The sequence below is a fragment of the Telmatherina bonti genome, assembly GCF_933228915.1.
Source record: "Telmatherina bonti genome assembly, chromosome: 5".
Taxonomy (NCBI): Eukaryota; Metazoa; Chordata; class Actinopteri; order Atheriniformes; family Telmatherinidae; genus Telmatherina; species Telmatherina bonti.
This window is the reverse complement of record NC_136623.1, coordinates 36192388-36205508: the sequence shown is the minus strand read 5'-3', so window position 1 is coordinate 36205508 and position 13121 is coordinate 36192388. Positions and strand designations below refer to the sequence as shown.

At 40.8% G+C, this 13121-nt stretch overlaps 1 protein-coding gene across 1 annotated transcript in view; it reads right to left on the bottom strand.

Moving 5' to 3' along the window:
• snrka (SNF related kinase a) overlaps window positions 1-13121 on the bottom strand; it is a 38506-nt gene that overhangs the window by 9344 nt on the left and 16041 nt on the right. The window lies entirely within an intron of this gene.

Here is a 13121-nt window from a genome sequence, read left to right as displayed (position 1 = left end):
TCTCATCATGAGGTAGAACATTAGATTCTCATCATGATGAGGTGGAACATCAGATTCTCATCATGATGAGGTGGAACATTAGATTCTCATCATGATGTGGTGGAACATCAGATTCTCATCATGATGAGGTGGAACATCAGATTCTCATCATGATGTGGTGGAACATCAGATTCTCATCATGATGAGGTGGAACATCAGATTCTCATCATGATGTGGTGGAACATCAGATTTTCATCATGATGAGGTGGAACATCAGATTCTCATCATGATGAGGTGGAACATCAGATTCTCATCATGATGAGGTGGAACATCAGATTCTCATGGTGATGTGGTGGAACATCAGATTCTCATGGTGATGTGGTGGAACATCAGATTCTCATGGTGATGTGGTGGAACATCAGATTCTCATGGTGATGAGGTAGAACATCAGATTCTCATCATGATGAGGTAGAACATCAGATTCTCATCATGATGTGGTGGAACATCAGATTCTCATCATGATGAGGTGGAACATCAGATTCTCATCATGATGAGGTGGAACATCAGATTCTCATCATGATGAGGTGGAACATCAGATTCTCATGGTGATGTGGTGGAACATCAGATTCTCATGGTGATGTGGTGGAACATCAGATTCTCATGGTGATGTGGTGGAACATCAGATTCTCATGGTGATGAGGTAGAACATCAGATTCTCATCATGATGAGGTAGAACATCAGATTCTCATCATGATGTGGTGGAACATCAGATTCTCATCATGATGAGGTGGAACATCAGATTCTCATCATGATGAGGTGGAACATTAGATTCTCATCATGATGTGGTGGAACATCAGATTCTCATCATGATGAGGTAGAACATCAGATTCTCATCATGATGTGGTGGAACATCAGATTCTCATCATGATGAGGTGGAACATCAGATTCTCATCATGATGTGGTGGAACATCAGATTCTCATGGTGATGAGGTGGAACATCAGATTCTCATCATGATGTGGTGGAACATCAGATTCTCATGGTGATGTGGTGGAACATCAGATTCTCATCATGAGGTGGAACATCAGATTCTCATGGTGATGAGGTGGAACATCAGATTCTCATCATGATGTGGTGGAACATCAGATTCTCATGGTGATGAGGTGGAACATCAGATTCTCATCATGATGTGATGGAACATCAGATTCTCATCATGATGTGGTGGAACATCAGATTTTCATCATGATGAGGTGGAACATCAGATTCTCATCATGATGAGGTGGAACATCAGATTCTCATCATGATGAGGTGGAACATCAGATTCTCATGGTGATGTGGTGGAACATCAGATTCTCATGGTGATGTGGTGGAACATCAGATTATCATCATGATGAGGTGGAACATCAGATTCTCATCATGATGAGGTGGAACATCAGATTCTCATCATGATGTGGTGGAACATCAGATTCTCATCATGATGAGGTAGAACATCAGATTCTCATCATGATGAGGTGGAACATCAGATTCTCATCATGATGAGGTGGAACATCAGATTCTCATCATGATGTGGTGGAACATTAGATTCTCATCATGATGAGGTGGAACATCAGATTCTCATCATGATGTGGTGGAACATCAGATTCTCATCATGATGAGGTGGAACATCAGATTCTCATCATGATGTGGTGGAACATCAGATTTTCATCATGATGAGGTGGAACATCAGATTCTCATCATGATGAGGTGGAACATCAGATTCTCATCATGATGAGGTGGAACATCAGATTCTCATGGTGATGTGGTGGAACATCAGATTCTCATGGTGATGTGGTGGAACATCAGATTCTCATGGTGATGTGGTGGAACATCAGATTCTCATCATGATGTGGTGGAACATCAGATTCTCATCATGATGAGGTGGAACATCAGATTCTCATCATGATGTGGTGGAACATCAGATTCTCATGGTGATGAGGTGGAACATCAGATTCTCATCATGATGTGGTGGAACATCAGATTCTCATGGTGATGTGGTGGAACATCAGATTCTCATCATGAGGTGGAACATCAGATTCTCATGGTGATGAGGTGGAACATCAGATTCTCATCATGATGTGGTGGAACATCAGATTCTCATGGTGATGAGGTGGAACATCAGATTCTCATCATGATGTGATGGAACATCAGATTCTCATCATGATGTGGTGGAACATCAGATTTTCATCATGATGAGGTGGAACATCAGATTCTCATCATGATGAGGTGGAACATCAGATTCTCATCATGATGAGGTGGAACATCAGATTCTCATGGTGATGTGGTGGAACATCAGATTCTCATGGTGATGTGGTGGAACATCAGATTATCATCATGATGAGGTGGAACATCAGATTCTCATCATGATGAGGTAGAACATCAGATTCTCATCATGATGTGGTGGAACATCAGATTCTCATCATGATGAGGTAGAACATCAGATTCTCATCATGATGAGGTGGAACATCAGATTCTCATCATGATGAGGTGGAACATCAGATTCTCATCATGATGTGGTGGAACATTAGATTCTCATCATGATGAGGTGGAACATCAGATTCTCATCATGATGTGGTGGAACATCAGATTCTCATCATGATGAGGTGGAACATCAGATTCTCATCATGATGTGGTGGAACATCAGATTTTCATCATGATGAGGTGGAACATCAGATTCTCATCATGATGAGGTGGAACATCAGATTCTCATCATGATGAGGTGGAACATCAGATTCTCATGGTGATGTGGTGGAACATCAGATTCTCATGGTGATGTGGTGGAACATCAGATTCTCATGGTGATGTGGTGGAACATCAGATTCTCATCATGATGTGGTGGAACATCAGATTTTCATCATGATGAGGTGGAACATCAGATTCTCATCATGATGAGGTGGAACATCAGATTCTCATCATGATGAGGTGGAACATCAGATTCTCATGGTGATGTGGTGGAACATCAGATTCTCATGGTGATGTGGTGGAACATCAGATTATCATCATGATGAGGTGGAACATCAGATTCTCATCATGATGAGGTAGAACATCAGATTCTCATCATGATGTGGTGGAACATCAGATTCTCATCATGATGAGGTAGAACATCAGATTCTCATCATGATGAGGTGGAACATCAGATTCTCATCATGATGAGGTGGAACATCAGATTTTCATCATGATGAGGTGGAACATCAGATTCTCATCATGATGAGGTGGAACATCAGATTCTCATCATGATGAGGTGGAACATCAGATTCTCATGGTGATGTGGTGGAACATCAGATTCTCATGGTGATGTGGTGGAACATCAGATTCTCATGGTGATGAGGTAGAACATCAGATTCTCATCATGATGAGGTAGAACATCAGATTCTCATCATGATGTGGTGGAACATCAGATTCTCATCATGATGAGGTGGAACATCAGATTCTCATCATGATGAGGTGGAACATTAGATTCTCATCATGATGAGGTGGAACATCAGATTCTCATCATGATGAGGTGGAACATCAGATTCTCATGGTGATGTGGTGGAACATCAGATTCTCATGGTGATGTGGTGGAACATCAGATTATCATCATGATGAGGTGGAACATCAGATTCTCATCATGATGAGGTAGAACATCAGATTCTCATCATGATGTGGTGGAACATCAGATTCTCATCATGAGGTAGAACATTAGATTCTCATCATGATGAGGTGGAACATCAGATTCTCATCATGATGAGGTGGAACATTAGATTCTCATCATGATGTGGTGGAACATCAGATTCTCATCATGATGAGGTGGAACATCAGATTCTCATCATGATGTGGTGGAACATCAGATTCTCATCATGATGAGGTGGAACATCAGATTCTCATCATGATGTGGTGGAACATCAGATTTTCATCATGATGAGGTGGAACATCAGATTCTCATCATGATGAGGTGGAACATCAGATTCTCATCATGATGAGGTGGAACATCAGATTCTCATGGTGATGTGGTGGAACATCAGATTCTCATGGTGATGTGGTGGAACATCAGATTCTCATGGTGATGTGGTGGAACATCAGATTCTCATGGTGATGAGGTAGAACATCAGATTCTCATCATGATGAGGTAGAACATCAGATTCTCATCATGATGTGGTGGAACATCAGATTCTCATCATGATGAGGTGGAACATCAGATTCTCATCATGATGAGGTGGAACATCAGATTCTCATCATGATGAGGTGGAACATCAGATTCTCATGGTGATGTGGTGGAACATCAGATTCTCATGGTGATGTGGTGGAACATCAGATTCTCATGGTGATGTGGTGGAACATCAGATTCTCATGGTGATGAGGTAGAACATCAGATTCTCATCATGATGAGGAAGAACATCAGATTCTCATCATGATGTGGTGGAACATCAGATTCTCATCATGATGAGGTGGAACATCAGATTCTCATCATGATGAGGTGGAACATTAGATTCTCATCATGATGTGGTGGAACATCAGATTCTCATCATGATGAGGTAGAACATCAGATTCTCATCATGATGTGGTGGAACATCAGATTCTCATCATGATGAGGTGGAACATCAGATTCTCATCATGATGTGGTGGAACATCAGATTCTCATGGTGATGAGGTGGAACATCAGATTCTCATCATGATGTGGTGGAACATCAGATTCTCATGGTGATGTGGTGGAACATCAGATTCTCATCATGAGGTGGAACATCAGATTCTCATGGTGATGAGGTGGAACATCAGATTCTCATCATGATGTGGTGGAACATCAGATTCTCATGGTGATGAGGTGGAACATCAGATTCTCATCATGATGTGATGGAACATCAGATTCTCATCATGATGTGGTGGAACATCAGATTTTCATCATGATGAGGTGGAACATCAGATTCTCATCATGATGAGGTGGAACATCAGATTCTCATCATGATGAGGTGGAACATCAGATTCTCATGGTGATGTGGTGGAACATCAGATTCTCATGGTGATGTGGTGGAACATCAGATTATCATCATGATGAGGTGGAACATCAGATTCTCATCATGATGAGGTAGAACATCAGATTCTCATCATGATGTGGTGGAACATCAGATTCTCATCATGATGAGGTAGAACATCAGATTCTCATCATGATGAGGTGGAACATCAGATTCTCATCATGATGAGGTGGAACATCAGATTCTCATCATGATGTGGTGGAACATTAGATTCTCATCATGATGAGGTGGAACATCAGATTCTCATCATGATGTGGTGGAACATCAGATTCTCATCATGATGAGGTGGAACATCAGATTCTCATCATGATGTGGTGGAACATCAGATTTTCATCATGATGAGGTGGAACATCAGATTCTCATCATGATGAGGTGGAACATCAGATTCTCATCATGATGAGGTGGAACATCAGATTCTCATGGTGATGTGGTGGAACATCAAATTCTCATGGTGATGTGGTGGAACATCAGATTCTCATGGTGATGAGGTAGAACATCAGATTCTCATCATGATGAGGTAGAACATCAGATTCTCATCATGATGTGGTGGAACATCAGATTCTCATCATGATGAGGTGGAACATCAGATTCTCATCATGATGAGGTGGAACATTAGATTCTCATCATGATGAGGTGGAACATCAGATTCTCATCATGATGAGGTGGAACATCAGATTCTCATGGTGATGTGGTGGAACATCAGATTCTCATGGTGATGTGGTGGAACATCAGATTATCATCATGATGAGGTGGAACATCAGATTCTCATCATGATGAGGTAGAACATCAGATTCTCATCATGATGTGGTGGAACATCAGATTCTCATCATGATGAGGTAGAACATTAGATTCTCATCATGATGAGGTGGAACATCAGATTCTCATCATGATGAGGTGGAACATTAGATTCTCATCATGATGTGGTGGAACATCAGATTCTCATCATGATGAGGTGGAACATCAGATTCTCATCATGATGTGGTGGAACATCAGATTCTCATCATGATGAGGTGGAACATCAGATTCTCATCATGATGTGGTGGAACATCAGATTTTCATCATGATGAGGTGGAACATCAGATTCTCATCATGATGAGGTGGAACATCAGATTCTCATCATGATGAGGTGGAACATCAGATTCTCATGGTGATGTGGTGGAACATCAGATTCTCATGGTGATGTGGTGGAACATCAGATTCTCATGGTGATGAGGTAGAACATCAGATTCTCATCATGATGAGGTAGAACATCAGATTCTCATCATGATGTGGTGGAACATCAGATTCTCATCATGATGAGGTGGAACATCAGATTCTCATCATGATGAGGTGGAACATTAGATTCTCATCATGATGTGGTGGAACATCAGATTCTCATCATGATGAGGTGGAACATCAGATTCTCATCATGATGTGGTGGAACATCAGATTCTCATCATGATGTGGTGGAACATCAGATTCTCATGGTGATGTGGTGGAACATCAGATTCTCATGGTGATGTGGTGGAACATCAGATTCTCATGGTGATGTGGTGGAACATCAGATTCTCATGGTGATGTGGTGGAACATCAGATTCTCATAGTGATGTGGTGGAACATCAGATTCTCATCATGATGAGGTGGAACATCAGATTCTCATGGTGATGTGGTGGAACATCAGATTATCATCATGATGAGGTGGAACATCAGATTCTCATGGTGATGTGGTGGAACATCAGATTATCATCATGATGAGGTGGAACATCAGATTCTCATCATGATGAGGTGGAACATCAGATTCTCATGGTGATGTGGTGGAACATCAGATTCTCATGGTGATGTGGTGGAACATCAGATTCTCATCATGATGAGGTGGAACATCAGATTCTCATGGTGATGTGGTGGAACATCAGATTCTCATCATGATGAGGTAGAACATCAGATTCTCATCATGATGAGGTGGAACATCAGATTCTCATCATGATGTGGTGGAACATCAGATTCTCATCATGATGAGGTGGAACATCAGATTCTCATCATGATGAGGTGGAACATCAGATTCTCATGGTGATGTGGTAGAACATCAGATTCTCATGGTGATGTGGTGGAACATCAGATTCTCATCATGATGAGGTGGAACATCAGATTCTCATCATGATGTGGTGGAACATCAGATTCTCATCATGATGTGGTGGAACATCAGATTCTCATGGTGATGAGGTGGAACATCAGATTCTCATCATGATGAGGTGGAACATCAGATTCTCATCATGATGAGGTTGAACATCAGATTCTCATCATGATGAAGTGGAACATCAGATTCTCATCATGATGTGGTGGAACATCAGATTCTCATCATGATGAGGTAGAACATCAGATTCTCATCATGATGTGGTGGAACATCAGATTCTCATCATGATGTGGTGGAACATCAGATTCTCATCATGATGTGGTGGAACATCAGATTCTCATCATGATGTGGTGGAACATCAGATTCTCATCATGATGTGGTGGAACATCAGATTCTCATCATGATGAGGTGGAACATCAGATTCTCATCATGATGAGGTGGAACATCAGATTCTCATCATGATGAGGTGGAACATCAGATTCTCATCATGATGAAGTGGAACATCAGATTCTCATCATGATGTGGTGGAACATCAGATTCTCATCATGATGAGGTAGAACATCAGATTCTCATGGTGATGTGGTGGAACATCAGATTCTCATGGTGATGAGGTGGAACATCAGATTCTCATGGTGATGTGGTGGAACATCAGATTCTCATGGTGATGTGGTGGAACATCAGATTCTCATGGTGATGAGGTGGAACATCAGATTCTCATCATGATGTGGTGGAACATCAGATTCTCATCATGATGTGGTGGAACATCAGATTCTCATCATGATGTGGTGGAACATCAGATTCTCTTGGTGATGAGGTGGAACATCAGATTCTCATCATGATGTGGTGGAACATCAGATTCTCATGGTGATGAGGTGGAACATCAGATTCTCATCATGATGTGGTGGAACATCAGATTCTCATCATGATGTGGTGGAACATCAGATTCTCATGGTGATGAGGTGGAACATCAGATTCTCATCATGATGTGGTGGAACATCAGATTCTCATGGTGATGAGGTGGAACATCAGATTCTCATCATGATGTGGTGGAACATCAGATTCTCATGGTGATGTGGTGGAACATCAGATTCTCATGGTGATGAGGTGGAACATCAGATTCTCATCATGATGTGGTGGAACATCAGATTCTCATGGTGATGAGGTGGAACATCAGATTCTCATCATGATGTGGTGGAACATCAGATTCTCATGGTGATGTGGTGGAACATCAGATTCTCATCATGATGTGGTGGAACATCAGATTCTCATGGTGATGTGGTGGAACATCAGATTCTCATGGTGATGAGGTGGAACATCAGATTCTCATCATGATGTGGTGGAACATCAGATTCTCATGGTGATGAGGTGGAACATCAGATTCTCATCATGATGTGGTGGAACATCAGATTCTCATGGAGATGTGGTGGAACATCAGATTCTCATCATGATGTGGTGGAACATCAGATTCTCATCATGATGTGGTGGAACATCAGATTCTCATCATGATGTGGTGGAACATCAGATTCTCATGGTGATGAGGTGGAACATCAGATTCTCATCATGATGTGGTGGAACATCAGATTCTCATGGTGATGAGGTGGAACATCAGATTCTCATCATGATGTGGTGGAACATCAGATTCTCATCATGATGTGGTGGAACATCAGATTCTCATGGTGATGAGGTGGAACATCAGATTCTCATCATGATGTGGTGGAACATCAGATTCTCATCATGATGTGGTGGAACATCAGATTCTCATGGTGATGAGGTGGAACATCAGATTCTCATCATGATGTGGTGGAACATCAGATTCTCATGGTGATGTGGTGGAACATCAGATTCTCATGGTGATGAGGTGGAACATCAGATTCTCATCATGATGTGGTGGAACATCAGATTCTCATGGAGATGTGGTGGAACATCAGATTCTCATGGTGATGTGGTGGAACATCAGATTCTCATCATGATGTGATGGAACATCAGATTCTCATGGTGATGAGGTGGAACATCAGATTCTCATCATGATGTGGTGGAACATCAGATTCTCATGGTGATGAGGTGGAACATCAGATTCTCATCATGATGTGGTGGAACATCAGATTCTCATGGAGATGTGGTGGAACATCAGATTCTCATGGTGATGTGGTGGAAGACTCTCATAGTGATGTGCAGCAACTGTGTGATGGTTTCAAGTCAGTGGCCACATTTACATGACAGGTTGAATTCCTCTTTAATTCCAAATAAAAGTTGAATTTGCTTCACACACAGATTAAGAATGACTATGTAAACATCCAATTCCAACAGAAAATGACAAATCAGAATTACTTAGTTCTGAACTAAGTGGCTGGTTTATTCCCATTTTAAATCTGAACTGATTAATTCCTTTGTCATTATTTGCCAATGCTTTTCCCCTTTCCAGTTATGACGCACATATTCTGCGTGATCTTCTGGCTCCCATACCTTGTATTCTTTCTCTTCTTCAGCTCCTGAAAAGCGTTAAGTAGCATGCTCGTGTCGAGCTGCTGCTTTAAGATAATAGAAACTGAAGCAACAACAGTTCTTATTAAATAGGTTTCCATGTTATAATTGAAAAGTAAAGACTCAGAAAGAGCAGTTTGTTTATTTCCAGTAGTAAGTATGTCACCCATACCCCCCATCAATAGGTGCCAATGTTTGCTTACATCATATTTGCTTAAAAACAAAGGAAAAAACCTTAACTTGAAACACGTATGACATAAAGCTTCATCCTCTTTGACTCTTAGTGCAGTCAATAGGATTATAAATTAAGCTCTGAACATTAACTAAACCAATCAAGTTGTCAGGGCTGCTGCCAGCGTCTACACACAGGCAGAGTGACAACACTGTCTGCGCTCAAACTTGTGCATTTTCTTGCTCATAAATGTAGGTTTTCTCCTCTGGTCTTAGCAATCCACTGGTCTTGCCTCAGATGCAGAGGTTAGCAAAAACACAGCATTAATTTCCTTATTTCATCTGATCACATATCCCTCAGCTTGTCTTATGACTTGCGTATTTAACATGCTGCTAAGACCATTTGCTCTGAGATTGAACTTAAATACATTTGATCTGACTTGACAAAAGCCAAAGGGAACGATCCTTTCCTGCTCCAACAAGCTCAATGTGAACGTTGACATATTTGGGTCTGCAACATCACATTTATAACTTTACTTACACTGCTCTGTCAAGTTTATTTATACTAACTAGCTAATTTTCCATGTTCACATTGCAAAGTAAATCAGTATGATGGTTGGTAGGCATCCATGGGAAATGTCTGTGGAACAGAAGACCAAGCAGCCCGACAGTCCGAATTACTTCCTTTAATAGTCTTTGGCAGCTGGGAAAAGCCAAAGACTACATTTCCTGTGTATGTTTCACAACATTACATTGACAATGTAGAGTTCAGTACAAACATCACACCAGCTCGTTTCTTCACAGCAGAAGGTTAGTGTTGAAACAAGTGGGGACTTGTATTTTGACCCTGAAATCAGCAGCTGCTCTCTCTTTTTCCGCCTCTAATGTTCTGTAATCCAGCATGCTGGAACACACCAGTTCCCTGTAATAGCCGTGGGGTAAAGCACTCCTGACTGAGTGAAACATGTGTCAGTCTGCTGTAGGGTTTGCCTTAATATTGAGTGTTACACGGCTTCTTCAGGGTCTTTACAGTAAAATGAAACAGAAAACAGGCTGATTCATATTTGATGAAGTCACAAGGTGGCTTTGAGAGAAAATCATTGACAGCTGAAGCCGTAGCTTTAAAGTTTATAACTCGGAATCAGCCGACGTGGGTTATTTTTTACTTTATTTAACCAGTTCTGTCAAGCATCATGACAGCTGAATGATAGTCTGGCTGCTGTGTTGTGTCCACAGATTTACTCTGCTAAGAGGAGCTTTTGGTATGAGCCCCCCCTTGATTCCTAAATTTTATTCTTTATTTTATTATTTATATCACAAATGTTCCTCTCTGGACCAGAGGGAGAGAGAATATGGAAGTAAAGGGTGAAAAAACAAAACAGCCATAAGTGACACAGATTTTTTTGTAAGGCTAATGCTGATCCTTTTTCCGTCTTTGTCTGTCAGCTGATGACCAATACGGTTTGCTGATTTTCTATTTTTATCCCACGAATTACATAATGAAATACCACAACGTTAAAAGGCTTTTTATTTTTTCTAAAAATGAACATCAAATAGTTGAAGTAGAAAAGTGAGGTGGAACAAGTAATGCTGTATACAGTAGCATTTAAGAGCTTCAGCTTTGTTGAACTTGGCAAACATCCTTTCAATTGAAAACAAAACAAAATGAGTTAGTAAGTCTTCAAGTAATTTCTATAAAATTAAAAATCTACACATAAATATAAATGATGGTGATCTGAGAGGATTAATACAAAAGTAATTTAGGGGTTTGTGAAAAATGCTTGATTATTTCTTGCCCTTGCGTATTACAATAAACTAGACTCAAATGTGCTTCAAAGAGACACTTTAAGGAATTGCATGCAGCACACCAAACCTTTCCTGGAGTAGGCTCCCAAAGTAGATCCACTTTCTGCTCAGTTTAAAGAAATATGTTAGAATTACTCCCAGCGTTAAAATCATGTATCACATTCAAACAAATGAGTTTTAGCGCCTTGACATTTCTGAACAGCTATCGGAGCAACGGGAGCCGCTGTGTGTCAAAAATCCTCGACAACACTGATAAAACCATGTCATCCCACACATCATGGAGCGTTTCCTCCACAGGGGAGGTTTATGCGCTGGCTTTTAGTGGTGGTAAAGACAGACTAAAAGAGGGCGGAAAAGGCATTGTAAGCTACATTTAATATGACAAAAAACCCGCGCAACTTTGAAAACTACAGACCCCACGTAAACATACACGTTTTGTACAAACGATGCTAGCAACACTGTTACAAAACCCAATGAAAACAGTTAGCTTTAGGCTAATTTAGGTCATACAGTTGACTTATTTATCAAAGAAAAACTTCAGCTTCAGCGTCCCTTAAAAATCTTTCTTCTTTTTGAGCTCCTTCCACCTGGAGAAGGCTGGAATGATGTTGATCCTCTCTTTAGTAAGCCTCTCATGTTGAGCTTCTCCTCCAGAATCCAGCGGACTGGCTTGCAGGGAAAACACTTCCTAATGGACAATGGTGCTATTTGTCCCTTGGTGGCTGTAGTTTCAAGATGGCGGGCTTTCATGGCACGTGCCTACCTGCCTCACCGGTTGTAAACACAAATCTAAAATCCTTTGGGTATTGGCGCATGTTAGATCATTAGCGGAGGTCATTGTCCACCGATGACGATAACACTTATAGAAACGCTGACATTCATTTTGGCAAGTAAACAACAGAAATTTTACACAATGTCCCTTTAAAAAGAATCAACAAAAGACAGATCAATTTCAATCTTGTGCCATCATCTTACATTCTTATCACCCAATTCATGAGTTCATCATGTGGGTGGGGTGTAGAGGTTAGCTGGAATTACCAGGCCTCTTGTGGAGTCCCCCCTCCCTCTACCATATTTAATCAGCTCACTAAACGATCTATTTTCAAATGAGATACTAAACCAAGGCGTTTGACTCTTAACATTCAGACGCAGATCTGTTCAGATCTGTACAGCTGAATATGTCTTTGTGCTGAATCTCTATTTTGTAAACAGTTGTAGAACGACAAAAAGATCATTTTGACAGTTTAAATATGTGCATATTCAATAACTATATTCGTTTGTTGTGCAGGCATAGCCTATTGTTACATTGGCAGCTCTTTAAATATAGTACTGTAAACTGTCAAGCAGTTTTGTAGAGGGAAACTTGGCCTTCTTTTTTCCACACAAACTTTATGTTTCTAGTTTCAAAGTGTACAGCAATATTTTAGCTCAGTGAAACAGTTACAAGATGCTTTGAAATTTAAAGCTAGCATTGCTTTGAAGCTGATGCTGCGGGTTTCCTGCACTCTAATAGTGGGGCAGAAGCAATGCT